At 37.9% G+C, this 18,645-nt stretch overlaps 1 protein-coding gene across 10 annotated transcripts in view; it reads right to left on the reverse strand.

Moving 5' to 3' along the window:
* LOC102154803 (DDB1- and CUL4-associated factor 13-like) overlaps positions 1-18,645 on the reverse strand; it is a 212,062-nt gene that overhangs the window by 36,683 nt on the left and 156,734 nt on the right. For 2 of the 10 annotated variants that reach the window (XR_005353661.1, XR_005353660.1), the window contains exon 5: positions 15,922-16,146. The exons of 1 other annotated variant lie outside the window; for it this stretch is intronic. The gene's annotated coding sequence lies outside the window, so the exon portion shown is untranslated. Of the gene's footprint in view, positions 1-15,913; positions 16,147-18,645 lie in introns of those variants that run through there. 7 more of the 10 variants (XR_005353649.1, XR_005353647.1, XR_005353653.1 and 4 more) reach the window with 7 other exon arrangements.

Consider the following 18,645-nt stretch of genomic DNA (forward strand, 5'->3'; position numbering starts at 1 on the left):
AGTTTGGTTAGATGTTTCCTAAAGACACTTCCATTCTTTAATTTTACAATTTTTCTTTTGCCTCAGGTTTATATGCATTTAGGCATCAAGAAGTTTTAGTTCTCTGACTCTTTTTAAGTATTGATTTGCTGCTTTGATTTCTCAATTTTCTAAGCAGATTCCATACTTGAAAAATGTATCAATTTCCTATGAATATCCCCACTTGTAAGGGAGTTCAGCTGGTTAGGTTAATCAATGCAGCCCTAGAGTTGTCATATGATCAATCCTTCTTATAGTCATTCATTCTTTTATTCAGTGAATGCTGAGATTCTTGTCAGTAAATAGTTGATATTTATTAAGAATCAACCTCACATTATGCAGTGAACCAGGTGCTGGTGAGAAGTCCCTATTCTCAAAGAACTTATAGTCTATGTAGAGAAACAGAAATGTAAATAGAATTTCAACACTTTGTGGTGGGTACTACAAAATAAGCGTTTACAAAGAGCAATGATAGGCTAGAGGGAAGGGGATCATCTCCTAGCTGAACCAAACAAAAGAGACTAGTATAGAGGACATAGTCCTTGAGTTGAACCTTGAAGTTGTCAGAAGGGCTAGGAGAGGCATTCCATTGGAAAACACAAGATTACTCTGCAATAACATGCACAACTGGTATGGACTTGGTGGTAAAGGCTAAAGAGGCCAGGTTTGATAGCTAAGACATCCAAAATTGAGAGAAATAAAGAATCAAAATAGAAAAAAATCACAAATATGTATTAAAATAAGTACCAGTGCTTGCGGTGCAAAGGTGCAGGAAAGATTAAGAAAATGAATCCTTGCCCTACAGAAGGTTGTACTGAACAGCACATGATCTTCCACAGGCCAGACTTTGGAATGATGTTTTGCTGTAGCTTCAACCAATGATTCTGTACTGAATTTCTCATTTCCCTTAATGCTAGGCCTTCACAAGTCTTACTTCTCTTTGACCCTCAAACTAAATGTGCCCTTCCTTCCCCAGAAAGTACTCTCCATTGCGTGGCCCCATTGATCACAACTTGCAAGTTCCTTGTCTGTTCATCTGTTTATTTGCTTCGAACTTGGAAATGATGTGGATCCTTCCACAGACAATGATCATTTGGTCTTCTATTTCTACCGTTCAGTAAAGCATTAGTTACCTGTGTGCTCCAAACCTATCAAGGCCTGCCACCGTGTCTGGCATATCAAAGCCAAAAATCCCATAGTAACAGCTTGGAGCAGGAACCATATTTCTCCTTATATTGCACTAACCTTCACACCATCTCATATTTCCAGTGGCCTTATAATCCTTCAACAAGGTGATAAAAATTGTTATTTCACATTTTTATTATATTTTGTACTTTAAAAAGCCCTTACTTTGGTGTCTCAGGCCTAAAGAGACCTGTTTCTTTCTCAACTAGAATGAGTTAAGGTGCTAGAATGAGAACAGATGGAAAAAAGTGATATAATTAGGAACTAGCAGAAATAGTGGCTTTTCTATTTGTACATGGTTCCTTTCATTGACTGTAATGTATGAGCTCCAGAATAATATGTAATGTGGTCATCAATTTTAATTTTGCTAGCCATTCATTTGACTGTTGCTACCATTCCCATCTGAATCTTCAAAGGGCACTGCCAGGATGATTAGTACAGCCACCAGGTCTTTCTCCTATAATATCACTGAATTTGATCAGTCAATTTTCTTTGCAACTTAGGATATCACAGATAGAGAACTATTGCACTCGCTCTGATCATCACTTCTCCAAAAACACAGATTTTAGAAGAGTAGTAATTATAACTGCATATTCTGCCTATAACTCATTTACGTTACTCATTTAATGTAGTAATAATGCTAATATAACTCATTTCAGACAAATATTTGAGTCTAATCCACATGTAGGCACTTATAGAACACCGGATTGCATACTCTTGCCTCTGCTCTGTTAAAATAGAATTCTTATCATCGACCAAGGACATGAGAAAAGAAAGCATTCTCAAAATTGGCCATTTTGCTGAAAGATCTCTCTGATGTTTAAATGTTTCACCTGAAAATAACTATTCCAAATGCACATAAAAGCCAAGAGCCCTCTTCTTGTGGCCTGATGTTGTGCTTTGCACATTTTTACTGCACACAAGCCAAGTTTATGCAGGAACCTGTACTTAGTGCTAAAATTCATAAATAAATGTGATTTTAGTCAGTGTTTAAGGAAGATGCTTTTAACACAAATCTACATGGGCAGATTTGCTGAATTATCAACTTCAGTGAATGTTTATTGTCTCAGAGTTCACTTGAGACTCAAAAAATAAAAAGTCAAAGCATTTTTTTTATTAGGCTGGTGGTTATTTCCTTTTCTCTAAAATTCGAAGAAATTCACATAGGGTCTGATTATAATGTTGCTGTCTGATAAATGTCTTTCCCCTGAGATAGTAAAATAAATATACAAGTGACTTCTCCAGTTATTACATGAAGTTATGAAGGCAAACTATGCAAATTGTGGGTTTTAAATTTTCTGCAATACATTCAAAGCTAAACAGAAAAAAAATTCTATGTTGGAATCCTTGCTGGTTGAAATCTATTTCACTAATTATTTATCAATTATTGTTTTTCCCACTGAATTACATTACTCATATAATTCTTAAAGACTCATAAAATGATACATGTTGCATAATCTATGTTTTTTTTCTTTTTTTTCATCTGTGCTTCTGAGATGAATTTACTGCTAGAATTTATGAGCCTTTAATGACAATCCTTACTGAAATTCACAGTATTGTGAACATAACTGACAATTTATACCACACAGTGTAGTTCTTTGTAAGCATTCAGACACACACACTCACATTAACACACTCACATGAGATTACAGATAATGGCATTCTGCATGGCAGGCAATTGCCATGAATAATCAGTGTCCATTAATATTCTCATAAGTTATTGTGTTTACAAATTAAGACTAACATAATCATAATACTCAAAACATTAAGTTAATGGCATTAAGTTCCCTATTGACGTGTAAGGCCTATAAGTAAGAGATGTTCATTCTTGTTCACCATTCTATCCCCCATGCCTAGATCAGTGAGTGAATTATAATACAGTTTAAAAAACAAAACAAAACTTTGTTTTAAAAAATAAAAAAAAATAAAATAAAATAAAAAATATAAATCAGTTGTCTAAAAAATTAAGTGGAAAATAATTTCCTCTTTTTTAAATTCCTTTATGGTAAAGCATGTTGAGGAGGATATTATTTTGGATCAAGAGAGATCATAAATTTGATTCACATACATTTGAAACAGACACAGTAGCCGCTGGGTAGGATATAAAGGTGAATATTTCCCCTTTACAGGAGAATCTATCATTAATTAAATGTTGAAAAATCACAGTGATTTACACTTGCTGAAAAACCTTACAGGCAGCAAATTATGGTAGCCAAAGAGATGAGTGGATAAGTGTTGACAGAAAAAGCACAAGTGAACTTGGGTGAGCACCCTGAACCCAAACTATCTGTGGGCCATGTTGTCTGAGGGTGATGTACTTACCTGTTTAGACCTAATGATTAAGCATGTCTCTGGTTAGAGACGTTTGATCTATTGTACCCAGCCTGGGAGAAAAGCACACAATGTGCCTGGTCCATTAGAAAATACAGTCCTCTATGAAATGTTAACACTTGGCCTTCTATGCACCGGGTTCATTACTATGGTAATACCCCCATTTTCTCTCTGATGCTGAAAATGTGAGTTCTACAGCTCATCCTTTTGTGTGTGATCAGTAGGAAAATGGGATGATGGAAACATTTGATGGGTTCTAATAAGACAACATCCTAGCCAACTAATTCATGACATAAAACGAGTACTTGGTGTTCTTATTTATCCTGCTACCCCTTAGCCTAGCTTAAGTCCAAAAGTATAAAAGAGGTTGATTCCTTTGGTCCAAGCTAACTCCCTAATTCACAGCCCCCCTAATTCTGATAATTCTTCTTATCAGATCTGCTCCAAGGGTCTTGCTGAGGATTTCACAATACTAATAAAAACTTCTAGATGGGTAAAACTTACTTCTCAGGTTTTTTTTTTTTTTTTTTTTTTTTTTTTTATTAAATCAGAAGATAACTGCTTGCAAACTCAAATATTATCTTCTGTATTTCTAAATAATTTCACTACATTTTGGAACATGAAGATTAGTAAATAAGAAGGAAAGAAAAATAATAATAAAAAGGAAAACTCAAGGAGAAAAAAAAAGAAAAGCTAGAGACTTCACACCTTTGGGGCTTTTCCATCCTCCCAGCTATTTTTACTTGCTAACTTTGCCATCTACCACACATCATGGGTGTTGCGCGTGTCTCTGCCTGGGTGATTGACATGGCGCTAGTCACACTGTCAGCTCCAGCACCACCTTTCCCTTCCAAGCACAGCCAGAGAGGTGTCACTGGAAAAGCTGAAACACTGTATGTAAGAGACAAAAAAGAAGGCCCTAACTGGGACATCTGGCCTAGGGGAGGAAAGTTACGGAGAAGGCATGTGATTGCATTCAGACAGGTATGAGGTGCCTGCAGGGCTTGCTGAACTTTGTTTTCAGTTAACACTGAACTGAAAAGAAACCTGAGGATTTTACTGATTGAAGGAACTTCGGAATTTATCTGGCCTAACATCCTCACTTTAGAGCCAAGACATTTATGGGCTAAAAAGCAGAACTTGACAATCACAGCTATCCTGTAAAGATCAGTGCACAGAAGGCATGGCAGGACCAACACTTTATATAGATCCATCTTCCATTTTTCAAGATGACTTTGGGTGGTACAAAGACAGAAGTATATTTTAATAGTTATGTATTGGGGCACCTGGGTGGCTCGGTTGAGATCTGACTCAGTTTTGGCTCAGGTCATGATCTCAGGGTACTGGGATTGAGCCCCACATCAGGCTCTGTGCTCAGTTGGAAGTCTGCTTGAGAGTCTCTCTCCCTCTCCCTTTGCCCTTCCCCTCCCCTGTTTGCACTCACACTCTCTTTCTCAAATAAATAAATCTTAAAAAATAGTATTTATTTCCATGTATATTTTAAAAAATAGAATCAGTACATTGATTAAGTTAAAATAAATAAATCCCATGATGTGCCAAAGAGAAATTGCTCTCTTGGAAATGTGGCCTAGTATTAGCCCTTGATCATCATGTACCATCTAAGCCACCTCCTTAGAAGTGGAATGGGGCTGAGCTGGAGGCAATTGGAGCTTCTCTGAGGGGCCCACAATCAGGAACATTTTTCCTAACACAGAGTTCTTGATTTTTAAGGAAAATTGGGTCACTCACTGAGGTTATGAGAATTTCCCTGGAGGCTTCCCTGGAAAATATTAAACCCAATCTTCCTAGAAACAATAGGAAATTAAATGATTTCTTCACCTATTTCCATCCATGAGTGTCTGTGATTTTTAAGAAAATATGAAAAATTATAACATTGCCATAACAACAGTGATACATTTAATATCTAAAATATGTCATATGGCTGATAAATCAGGTATAAATTAAAACCCCATATTAGATAATCCTAATCTCTTACTACAGCTTTAGGGCTGAGTAGCAGTAAAATAGGAAAAGAATAAACTTTGAGAAAATCTGGGTTGGGTCTTATTTGGGGCATGTGTATCAGGAAAAGAAAAAACTTTGAGAAAATCTGAGTTGGCTCTTATTTGGGGCATGTGTATCATTATAATTTCTATAACCTTTGTGGACTTACATTCCCCCTAAATCAACCCAAGTGTTAAATTACAGTATTTTGACATTAAGCCTTAGCTTCTCTAGTTAGAATGAGTGAAGAATAGATGCTCCAGAATCAGATCTTGTTTCTTTTACCAAAGCTAATATAGATCCTGATAGAGACTGTTGTTGCACTTTGTAGACACAGTTCTATAAGAAATTCAGCTGGACAGACTGCTTGATACCACTGAGCATGGAATGAAATATGGTAACATTTGGACCACTCCAGTTTAGGGCAGCTGTAGTGTCTGTACCACATTCTCAAACAGATCTTCTTCTGATGGAAAGATGCAATGGTGATATTGTGCCTAAGATTCCTGCCCATGAGTTTTTACTCAGCTGAGTTAAATGAATAAATATCGAAAGGACAAATGAGTGATTTCATCTTTGAATTCCTTCTTTCTTATATCCCACATTCAACTTGTTAGAAAAATCCTATTGTCCCCACCTTCAAAATATTTCCAGAACTGAGAACTTTTCACCACACCTACTACTGCCAATCTAATTCAAGCTTCTATTATCTATCACCTGAATTTTTGAGGTCTTTCTGGGATCCCTTCTTTAATCTTTATGGCTTGTGGTTTAGTCTCACTATATAGTATATATCCTTTTATTTTTATTTCTTTAAAGATATTATTTATTTATTCATGAAGGAAACAGAGTGAGAGGCAGAGTCGTAGGCAGAAGGAGAAGCAGGCTCCTCACAGGGAGCCCGATGTGGGACTCAATCCCCAGACTTAGGGTCACTCTCTGAGCCAAAGGCAGATGCTCAACCACTGAGCTACCCAGGCATCCCCAGAATGATCTTTTTAAAAGTTAAATAATACCATACTTTTCTCTGCCTCAAACTCTCTAATAGTTTACCATGTCATTCAAAGTAATGGCCCAAGTTCCAACATGCCTACAAGGTTTTATATGATATATCCCCATCTCTAACCTCCAATAGTTCTCTGACTCATGTCCTACTACTCCTATCCTTGTTGGGGTCTAGATAATTAGGTTGTGAGGAAAGAGAAGAGAGAAGAACAGACTGTAACCACAGACAAAATGTTTCCATTCTGTGGGGACTTTTTTCCCCAAAAAAAGGTTTTTGCATGACTCATTTATGATGACAGAAGGAAGACTGGTTGTGGAGAAAACAATATAGCTTCTGACCATAGCGACTGTGCACTCATTACCCTCTCCCAAAACAAAGACTGTCTCTCTCTCTGTCTTTTTTTTTTTTTTGCATTGTTGAATGCTAATACAATACCTAACATATAGTAAAAAAACAAAAGAATGTTCGTTTAGTCCTAAATTGCTATAGAACACTTGGTTCTTTCAATTAATTTCACCAAATAGCCTTTTACAAAATGTGATGAGAGGTATATTGATGAGTTAATGATATACCACACCCAATATCCATACACTCATGGATGCAATCACCAACACTGCAATATCCCTGTGCTATTAGCCAAGCAGTTCCTAGGCTTCCCTATTAGTGATTAGGACATTTAATGTCAAGTTATGTGAGAAGTTGAAAGGCCAATTTCTAGACTTCATTTTAAGGATTTCTTAATAGGGAACTTTCTCCGTATGGCCCATATTTATGCAGACTTATATCCTATGTCTTTGAATTTACAGGTAGTTTCCTGATAAAACTTTCTAAGCCTAGGTATCTATATCTCACCGAAGAAATTTCCTATAATTTATATTTCCTGTACTCTACTGACCTAGAAGAGGACTCTCCCTACATATTAAAAATGTCATTTATATGAATAGTTGTTCCTTTAATTTCTGTAACAAAAAATTATGCAAGCTTACTGACTAGAAAATTCTCTGGAGGCATTTCTAATGTCAAATAGATGAGCACCTCAGAGAATTTCAGCATGAAATTTCATATCCAACATGATCTGGCACCAAGTCATCTAGGAAATAATATTACTGGAATCATATTTGGAAAGGTGGTATGGTTGCAAAAATGGCATAAGCATCGATCATTTTATCAGAATATAAAAATCTGGGGGATCTCTGGGTGACTCAGCAGCTTAGCGCCTGCCTTCGGCCCAGGGAGTGGTCCTGGAGTCCAGGGATCAAGTCCCGCATTGGGCTCCCTGCATGGAACCTGCTTCTCCCTCTACCTGTGTCTCTGCCTTCTTTCTGTGTGTGTCTCTCAGAATGAATAAATAAAATCTTTTTAAAAAAAAGAATATAAAAATCTCTTTATAAGTTTTAACCTCCAGTCCTGACTGAATGGTGATGGTCAGTGAGATCTTGCAATATTTCAATAGTTACATAATGTCTCAAGCATGGTTCAAGTGTGGCCTGAATATAAGGATTTCATGAGGACATATATTTAGACCCAAAAGACTGAAGGAACCTCTGTCTTGTTTGTTGTTGTTGTTGTTGTTGTTGTTGCTTTTCACATGCTACTAATTTATTTTCTTCCAGGTAAAATAAATGGACACCACGAAGTAGAATGACAAATCTCAAGAAGCAGCCGATTTTTATCAGTGTCCATAATACTTCTCACATGCAATCTTCCTTCTGTTTCTAATACTTTTTACCTTGTTCAGAGAATTCTTACTTATTCTTCGTGGATTAGTTCGATGTCAATCCCTGTCCTACTTTCTCTAAGTAATCCCACCTCTCCCTGACACATCCCAGCCAACCTTACGGCATCACTCATATTATTTAGTGCTACCTGCCCATGTCTTTGCTACTGTACTGTGACCTTTGGGATGCCAAACACAATATCTTTTCTACTTCCAAATTTTCAGTGCAAATTGAATAAAGTGTTAAATTTTGAGATTTGAAAGAGTTAAAGCAAATAACATCATAATGTTTTTAGATCAGTTACGCAAAGACTCTCATAAAATCTATGCTCTGCAATTATCACTGTCAGGCAAGTATCGTTGTGACTGGAGTGATGGTCAGAAGGTCTTAGCCATTGAGCATGTCATGCTCAATATGCATTTTCTGGCATCTGGGTTGATCTCATTGACCAGAATTATCCACTTTGGATTTTGGACAGCATTTATAGGAGAAGGTGCCTTAGCTTCTCACTCTGATTTCCTCTAGCAGAATCCCATTCATGAGACATGTTGGACAATAGAGAAATTAAAGGAATCATCAATGGCCCCTTCCCACCACTTTTTATGACAAAACAACCTTGAACCATCAGTACTCGAATTGCCACTATCTTCAAACCCAGGCAACTCTAGAGATGACAGAGCAAGCCTTGACCTACCACCATGCTTCCAGTACACAGAAACTAGAGTGTTTCTGCATGTAAGCATGGACCACAAAGGCATAAACCACTGAATTGAAAAGGATAGAAAATGAGCTTAATAGGTACAGATACAAATTTCACTACTCTCAGGAGTATTACTTAGTTTCAACAAATAAATATGCACAGCAATATGCTTTCTTGATTTGGTATTCCTGCTGTCTGTGAAGCAAAGCACAGCTGCAAAGGCAGTCAAATATTTTGGCAGTGGAAGGGGACAGTGGCAATGCCTTTAAAACTCCTAAAGTAAGTAGGTGAGTGAGTAGGAGGCAGGGGGGTATCTCTGGGTTGGGTTCCAAAATCCAGATTAATTTTATTGATGTGGCTGTTATTGTTCTATGCTGTAATTCTATAAGAAATGCTGGGAGGGGGCATACTGGATTTTTCTGGGGTCCTCACATGCTAATAGTCATTCACCACTGACACTTGAGCAGTTTAACACATTGGAAAATAAGTCTGTGTTTCAAATTCTCTACACCATAGAACTAAGTGTTCCCAGCTTGTTCTATTTTTGCTGTTGGACCATTTCATTTGAAGACACACTTGGGGAAGATGACAGCATTAATTTAGCTAACAATATTCATTTTGTTTTCATTAGTTGTTTTTGTAGTTTCATATTTTGATGCTTGATCTGATAAATGCATAATACCCAGAGGGTGCCTCTGTTTGTATTAATAACAGCATCTCATTCACACTTCATCAATGTTAGAACAGCTCAGCTTCACTGTCAAAGAAGCATGAATCAGAAATGTTCATGGGAGGAGGGACATTTCTAATGCAGACAGAAACTACAGGGAGAGGATGAGGTGAGCAGGGAAGACAGCCATTCTCTGAAGTGTAAGGTACTGTACAGGATTACCAAGCATGGGTTCTCCAAACAGCTCAGTGACTTGGGCAAGTCACTCAAACCATCTAAACCTCAGTCTTTTCATCCTCAGAATGGGTGTATGTCAGTTACACCTCAAAACAAAATTCATGATTCTTTAATTGTATACACATACACATGGAGTGTATAATTGTATCAGCTCTGTTTAGCTTAGCATTGATGATCCTTGTAATTGCCTAACAGAAAATTTTAGAAGGGAGAAATACATGGTGCAAATAATTTTTTGGAGTCAATAAATAATACAAATCATTTTTGGATGCATATGTGACAAGCATTAGGCTGTTTTATGCATGTTACATTAATTAATTAATCACCATTACCATGCTGTTTTAAATACAAGTATTTGAATTTATTCTCTAATTGTTTATGCATGTTGGCTCAGAATGCCTACATCCAGGAAAGTGTATTTATACTTTGGTTATTATCTTTAACACACTAGATGAAATTATCTTTACAAGTTTGTTTCCCTCATCAGACTTGACATTTCTGAAAATGAGGGCCTGAGCCTTATGTATTTTTAAATTCCCAACACAAAGTCCAATGTTATATACAGAAAAAATAATAAACACTGGCTATACTAAATTTAATGAATAAGCACTTCCCCAAAACCAATTTGTCCTGAAAATTTACTTTGGTATCTCCTCCTTTGGGATTGTCTGAAAGAAAAAAGAAAGGTAAAAAAAAAAAAAAAAAAAATTGTTTCATTCTATTAAAGTGGAAAGTGGAAAGCTGAGGCAGAAAAAGAAACTGAATATTTAAAATATGGTTAAATGTCCACACAAAGGAGGAAATAGTGCTATCAACATGAAACAAAATCCTACCAATAAGGTAGATAGCCTGAAAACTCCTTTTTGAGATATGTGTGATATAATTATAGGAAAAATTTTAATAGCATTTTCTATGTGATGGCTTACATTAACCTCAAGTAACTTATCCAATTCTATGATAAGGGCATTTAAAAGGCTGGCCATTGTTTTGATCCAGGTGACCCATGGAGAACTGAGCCCAGTAGCAGCAGAAAGTTAACACAGCATTAGAAGAGACCAGCAAAGCCATTTGGTCATAAATTATGGCATAAAACTTGAAGGCATGCAAAAGGACCAGAACCAAGAGATCTGCTGTCATGGTAGACTGTTTCCTGGTCAACCCCAGGGGCAGGTAACTATGCTGCTCTCATTCTCCTCCTCCTCCTTACTCATCAGAATACCAGAGTAAATAATATCCCAGTGTAGCTATGCAAATGGAAGGCAAATCTATAGTTACCCCAAGTTAGATTTCGCAGCTTCTTCCCGAATGTGTCTACGTCATTGGCCATGAGTCATACCAAGTAAATGACCATCACTCTTTAACCATGCTCTTACAATATGTACAAAAATAGCTACTTCACTTAAATCCCCATTGAGTCCTTCTGTTGTCTTTGAATGCTGATTCAGAAGGATCATTTAGTGTTTAAAATCTTCCTGCTTTCTTTTCTATTCTTTCTCTTATTGTTTGGGTTAGGAGAATAAAGAAATCTAAGTCATATTGCAAGGCCTCACATTAGCATAAGTATTTCTCTTTTCTATGCAATTTAATTGTTCTTATGATTATGAAAACAGGGGAAGGAAATCAGTCTCTTTTTTTGCACAATGGGAATAATACTCTGTAATCAATAACAATCTTGCATAAAAGCATTTATTTTCCTTAGGTGGTAGTGATAACATTAAGTGGTGACTATCTTTGCATTCCTCCTGCTTTCATCAAACAGCTTCTTGGCTCTGTCACTAAAAGACAGGAGTACCTTGATAGGAATCTGAGCTTGTGAAAATCAATGAACACAACTCATTGTGTGGTTTTTTCCAGTTTCTCCCTGCCCCATATACTGTCTTGTCTCTTTGATGCCTTTCTCTTCCCCAGGAGACTGAGCCCCCTGCACCAGCAGGCTCCCTGCCAGCTCTGCCCTACCAGTCAGGGGAATGAGAGTTTGGGTTCCCCTCTTCCTCCCTGCTTTGGGCAGGGCCCCTTCACAACCAGGGCTCCTGTCTGGCAGCCCCTTCTCACTGTTCAAGCTCTCTCCGATTCTGGGAACACCAGTTTTATTACCTGTTTCCCTTTAGACCAGAGGGTGCTATCAGCTTCCCGCTGTTGCTTATCTCTAGGTATCCAATATTCTTTCTGTCACCTGACCCAGTAATTCATTCCTTCAGAAAATTCTCTTCATTAGAGTGGATTCTCTTTTCTCCTGAGCCTTGGCTGATAACAATCCTGAACGTGAAAGTAGACCAACTTAAACATTTCCATTCCAATCCCTCAACTCTGTTGAAATATCTATGAACAATATCAGCCCTTCTCTTTGTGTAATTGAGGCTGGGATGTAGCAGTTTAACAATCATGTCCGGGTAGCCAGAAGGGATTTTTCATCCCAGTAATCAGGGAGCATAGTGATGTGCATGGGTTCTGTGCATTGGAGCGCTGCTTCTCCTGGGCCCCAGTGTAGAGCCACCCTCCTTGAAAAGGGAATGCGCTGTCATACTCCCTCTTACTGCAGTGAGAACTGAGAAAGAGCAGTACTCAGACAGCAACCAGACAGCAGTGCTGTTGGAGCCATAGTGCAGTCTTGGACACAATGAAAAACCAATAACACTGATCACATCTTGATTTAAATGTTTTATATTTGGTTCATCAGGGATTTTTTTTGTATTAAGTTAAATTGTTAATATACTGAATTTTAAATTTTTTATCTTGGTAACTGAGTTGTTTGGCATCTTCCCTTTTGTCTTGCACCTGAAGTCAGTGCCTCGCTTGCCCTCTCCCTGGTCCAGACCCTATTAGAAAGACTCAGAAAATGGAAACTTCCCTCAATGTGACAGAGAACCAAGGTAGGTATATGATATTGTTATTAAAGAAGCAAACTTGGAGTCTAGGCAGACTTCAGTTGGGATTTTTTTCCCCTACCACTTACTGCTTGTAACCTTGGGTGAGTTGCTTAAACTCTCTAAACTTGAAATTCCTCGCTGCAGGATAAAGGTCATACTACAGGTCAACAAACCCTGGTCTGCAGGCAACACCCACAATGTTCCTAGAACCAAATGATCATTCATTCACACATTCAGCACAAACTAATTTGCAGCAAATTCTGACTGAACCAAAGTAAGGCAATTCATAGTCTGTCTTTATTCCAGGTATAAAGTGAGCACTTGCTGGCTACTGCCTCAGATTTCACGGTAGGGGACCGGGGGCGTGGGGAGGCGCACAAATTAGTAAGTCATGTGTACCATACAGCCTGTCTAAAATCTGGAAGTTCTGAATTTAGAAACTTAGATGAGCCTAAGGCTATGGATAGTGACTGTGAATCTGTAATAGCTTTTCATGGGGATTCAATGACGCACTGCATGAGAGTATACCCCAGAATGGGGGCACCCAGGGAATACTCACTGGAACATAGGGTTTCCCAGAGAACTCTGGAAACTCAGAAGCAGAGTTTCCATTCTGGGGCACCCAGGCCCTGAGACTGCTGACTCCCTGGTGAAAGATGCATCTTGCCGACGCTGAGTTGGGGTCAAGAAGCAAATAGGTTGTTACATGATTCCTTCCAGAAAATGACCCAGACCTTGGATTTGAAAAGGCAGTGGCAGGGCAAGCATGACCATTTGTCCTCTTTGTGTGCACATTGCCTCAGGCAGCTGTGGGCTCCTGTTACAATTTGGGGGGAGCCCAGGGAGCTACGTGGAGATGTGCTGCATATGCTCCTATCCTGTGTGACTACCTCTCTTCTGATTAGGTTTGCATCTTTGGCTAATTAAATCAAGAACTTAATGTAACCTTGAAGTATGTACATGTGTTGGGAGTGGTTCTCTTCCTGTCAATCTGCAACCTAGCAGAAGCATTGCAGTGCTCGAGAAACACTGTCTATTAATGTCATCTTAATCATGATTATTTCCTAGCCGGCAACAGGCATTTTTCAGAATTGAAGCTTTCTTAGAAATCAGTTGATTTACAGTATAATCTTTGAGCCATTGCAGATGCAGAGACTAAAATTTCACCATAATTATGACTAAAAACTTGATTGAAGAAAGGAGAAACATCGTCCAGGCTGGGGTGGGATGTTAACTCTATCAACAAACCATGAATGATGAAGAGGGAGCTAGGCTAGACCACAATAGAGACAATTCCCTTTCTTGTACATGACTAAGGATTTTACCCATTTCCCATAAGAATCAGAAGTTCATTCCAAAGCCTATTTTAAATTCTTCGCAGTTTTTGTTTTTAATGATTCCTAAACTACCTGGTGAGAACAGAATAGTTTTTATTCTGCAGAGTGGGTGTAGTCATTGTCATTTTTTAAACTGCCTACACATTGGCTTTATAGTATCAGATGATTAATCTGGCTGCAGACCCCATCTGTAACTTCAGGCAGACTCTGGCACTCGGACATGGAGCCACTCTCATCTGGAACCTTGTACCTGGGGAATTACCTGTGAAGGTGACCCAGTGACGAAACAAACACCCCTTCAGGCTTGCTGATATTAATGGGAAGTCTGTGTACTTCCCAGAATCATCTCACAAGATAGGCAATGAAGCAAGTCACTCCGCTCACGGCATCTGTTTCTCTCATTTATAACATTTGAAAGTTGCCCTGGAATGTTTTCAATTCTCTTTTCTTTTTGCTGAACTCTAACATTATTTTTTAAGGAGGAGGCCAAAATATGACAGATAAAAACCAGAGGCATTCTATTTGAAGAAGTCAGGGTGGAGAATCCCCCCAGCTCCTTTATCCTTGCCCTCTCCCAGTGCATTTACAAAGCAGGTAAGACTCCACAGAGGGTTTTATGAGAATCAATGGGCCAGATGGTTCCTAAGAAAGATTTCTTTCTACACTAGCAAATGTCTAAATCCACGAATCTATGAGTGTCTAATAGTTACCATTTACTAAGTGTCTAAGATGTACAAAGCCTGGAGTAAGCATTTTATACACAGTACCCTATTTAAGCTTTAGAAAGACCTTACAAGGAAAGGACCATTTATCCCCTGATACAGATTAAGGAAATAAGGCTCTGGGGTTTAAATAACTTTCCTGAGATCACCAAGCCAGTAAGTGTGGCTATAGAATTTAAACTCAGTTCAGCTGACCCCAAAGCTCATATGCTAACCAGCATGTCTATCAGGGAATTCAAAAGAGAAAAACTAGGCTGGTGAATAAGTTTCTGGAAAGAGTCTGGCCTGAAACTCAGCTTAAAAGGACCTGGGCTTCACAAGTTTCTTTTCTACTCTGTATAGTAGCTTTCTCTCCCCCACCCCCACCACTTGCACTCCATACCACTCTCCTCTCTTCCCTTCCTCTCCCCTCCTCTTCTTTCTCCAAACCACCTCTCTATTCTCTAGAAATTTATGGCAGGAAACATGGCCACTTACAGCTGCCCAGTCTCATAGCTTATACTCTAGGAATCCAGGCAGCAAATGCCCAGGACAGTTGGCCCTATGTGGACCATTCCACTGTGGATCCATTCAAGGGGCAGGATAAGGGGGCAATATGACTATTACTGCTACAGATTCATAGCAGTCCTCATAGAAGAGAGATGGTAAGGTACTAGCACTCTGAACAAAGTATTAGAAGGTGGGTTCATCTCATAGAAAGATGGTCCTGACTGGATTTGAAAAAGATTACACTTATTTTTATTTTTTCATTGAAATCTTTAATTATTAAGTACCTGCATTAGCAATGCTGTATGAATATGCAAAAACCTGGAAGTCCAAGAATACAGTTTTATCTAGAGTTTTCCACTCACTACTTGTACAAATTACTACTTGGACAACCTAATTCAGGTAGTTTGTTTGTTTGTTTGTTTGATGATTGTGTTTTTAGTTTTTGGTATATTAAATGAAACAGTCAGTATTCTTTAAAGAGTTCTTGATCACTAACATTTTCTAGGTTGGTAGATCTGTTCAGAAAATATTTGTTTTTTTTTTTTTAATATTTTATTTATTTATTTATTTATGAGACACACAGAGAGAGGCAGAGGCAGAGGGAGAAGCAGGCTCTATGCAGGGAGCCTGATGTGGGACTTGTTCCTGGGATCACAGGATCATGCTCTGAGCTGAAGGCAGATGCTCAACCACTGAGCCACCCACGCATCCCTCAGAAAATATTTGTAATGTTAAATAAAAATCCAAGCATTGGGGAGATAAAAACATAACACTTTTCATATATAGTTGCTTGTGTTTTATATTTGACCTTCTCTACAATTCTGTAGGATGTTAGTCCAGATGTCATGATGTCCTTATGCTCCTGTGCAAGGAAGAAATACATCAAGAGGTTAAGTAACTTGTTCATAATCACATAAATAACACCATGGCTTGAATTCAGGTCTTCTGCTTTAGAATCAATATGCCCTGGTCATCTGGATAATTTCCCCTAGCCATCAGAAAGGCTCAATTTTAGTTATTGTCATTCTCTGTATGATATTGGTTCTTCGTTCTAATCAGATGGAAGCATAGTAGATGCTCTAGAGGTCTGACTGCCCCCTTCTTAAAGCAGCTCTTCCTTTGGCATTTCTGGGTGGCATGATCAGTGTTGTCACTTGTAGAAATGCAGCCTACCTTATTTTGGAGCATCAATCAACAGAACTTCTAGGTCTGGTCTGTTTAACAGTCTATAAAGGGGAACCATGAACACCTAATCTTAATAAGGTCATTGTGTTTTATAGATGGGGGGTATAAAAGAAAAGAAGAACACAAAGTAGGCAGTACATCTTATCTGTAATTTGCTGTTTTATTTAATCCGAGTTCACCTTTTGCATCTGAACCAACCATCTATCTTCTAAACAAAGTTACTTAGGCAAGATACCCAGTGAGACTGTGACTTGTACAATAAATTCACTGCTTAAAGCAGCCCTAATAATACAATCCTTTCAGTTTTGAGAGAGAAAAACTAGCTTCATTTTAAAAGGAATTTCTAAAAAAAAATTTCTATAATTCAGTCATTTTAGTATCAGTCACCACATATGTACCTAAATCAGTTTTAGATCAGACTTTAAGTTGGATCAGTAGGAAACAGTATCAGGACAATGAAATAATAGAATAAATATAACCATAGCCCCAATGAGTGCAGCCCTTCTACTTCTCCCTTTTTTAACTGTTTGAATTCAGCTTTTGTATCTATCAATGAGTACCAAAATAGCATTATTAAAAGAGATTATTGCCCTCATAAGCATCCAAAGCAGTGGCCCTTTTCCCAGTTCTGATCTTTGAACTCTATATAGTATATGACTCTAGTAATCACTCCTCATTAAAATGCTCTGTTTCTTTGATTCTGAGGATAGGAAGTGATTGCATTCCTTTCACCTTTCTGGAAGTCCCAACTACCTTCTTCACTTGCTCCCAATGTTAATTTTAACTTCCTCTTCTCTCTTTCTACCTCTGATGTCACACCTCATTCCCAGCTTCAGATATAATTATAGGAAAGACCTCCAAATACAAATAATAATAAATTTCCTAGCAGAAAAAAAAAATGAAACAGGAGAAGGGATGGTACTGACTAATGCACACACTGCTGATCACCCTCTGAAGAGAGAATCCTTGTGCTTCTTGAAAAGGGGATAGACTGAATTTATAATTTATAAGCCATTCAAATTTGTATTCCTATTCATAAAGCTAATAGAGATCCCACTGCTGCTTTTGGGGAAGTTTCTTAAATCTTCTTTCCATAAACTTTGTCTCTTTGCTTCTCCTTTCCAAAAACATGGAGACCCATATTATCTGGACTCAGTATCTATAGATTTGTTGATGTGAGAGTCATTGGATTTTGAATAGTAACTCATTACTTTAATATCATGCTACATAAAAATAAACTATGTACAAAGTAAAACCTGGGCAAGTTAAACTCACAAAAGCTAGGTATGAACCTATATGAAAAATATTTAAATGAAATTTTTTATGGTAGTTCTATAGATATCTTCCCCACACCCTGCAGACTTTTATCTGCATATGGATTCTTCTTTTTTACATGAATTGCAACTTTCACAGTTTCTGTAAGAGAACACTGAAGGGAACATGAGTCTCTGAATCAAGACTCAGCTCCACATGGAGGCTCTACAATCTTCTAATGCAACCTCCATTGCTTTATTTCTGAAATAGAATTATCATAAATACCTGTTAGCATTCTTGGAGGGATTAAAGGTAATGATGTAAAATAAGTAAAACATAGTAGACTTTCAATAAAAAGGCATTGCTCCTGCACTAGGCACCTCCACGGTAGTTCAGAAGGACCGGTAGGCTAAAGGAAGTCCAGATGGGATGAAGGAAGGCAGACAGTAATTCAAGCAAAACTAGGCAGCCGAGTTGGAGACAGATCGAGATAACCTGCTTTCTACTTCGATTCAGTATTTCCAACAAATACAATTACAACTATTATTTAAGACTTTTTTCCTTTATTAGTGTTGAAAGGGAAAGTGCTAAACAATATGGCAAAATCCAAGATGACAAGAAAAGTCAAGAACTGTGCGGGCTGCCCGGATAGCGTGTTATTCTATGCACGAGTGTCAAATAGGTGTTTGTTTACTTGCTTACTTGCATCATAAGATCATCTAGTCTTAGCCTCCTTTATTGAAAGATTGCATGTGAGTATAGCATGGTTAAGAGAACCTGATCAATGAAACTTATCAGGTTTAGATGCAGGAAGGGTGGGGTTGATGTTATGCATTTGCCATCTCTGGTCATCTGCAGATATTTGAGTACATTTGCATAGCTATAAGTGTAGGTTTTTAAATTTTTTCTCAAGTCTCTCTAA

The sequence above is a fragment of the Canis lupus genome, chromosome 1 (genome assembly GCF_011100685.1).
Source record: "Canis lupus familiaris isolate Mischka breed German Shepherd chromosome 1, alternate assembly UU_Cfam_GSD_1.0, whole genome shotgun sequence".
Classification (NCBI taxonomy): domain Eukaryota; kingdom Metazoa; phylum Chordata; class Mammalia; order Carnivora; family Canidae; genus Canis; species Canis lupus.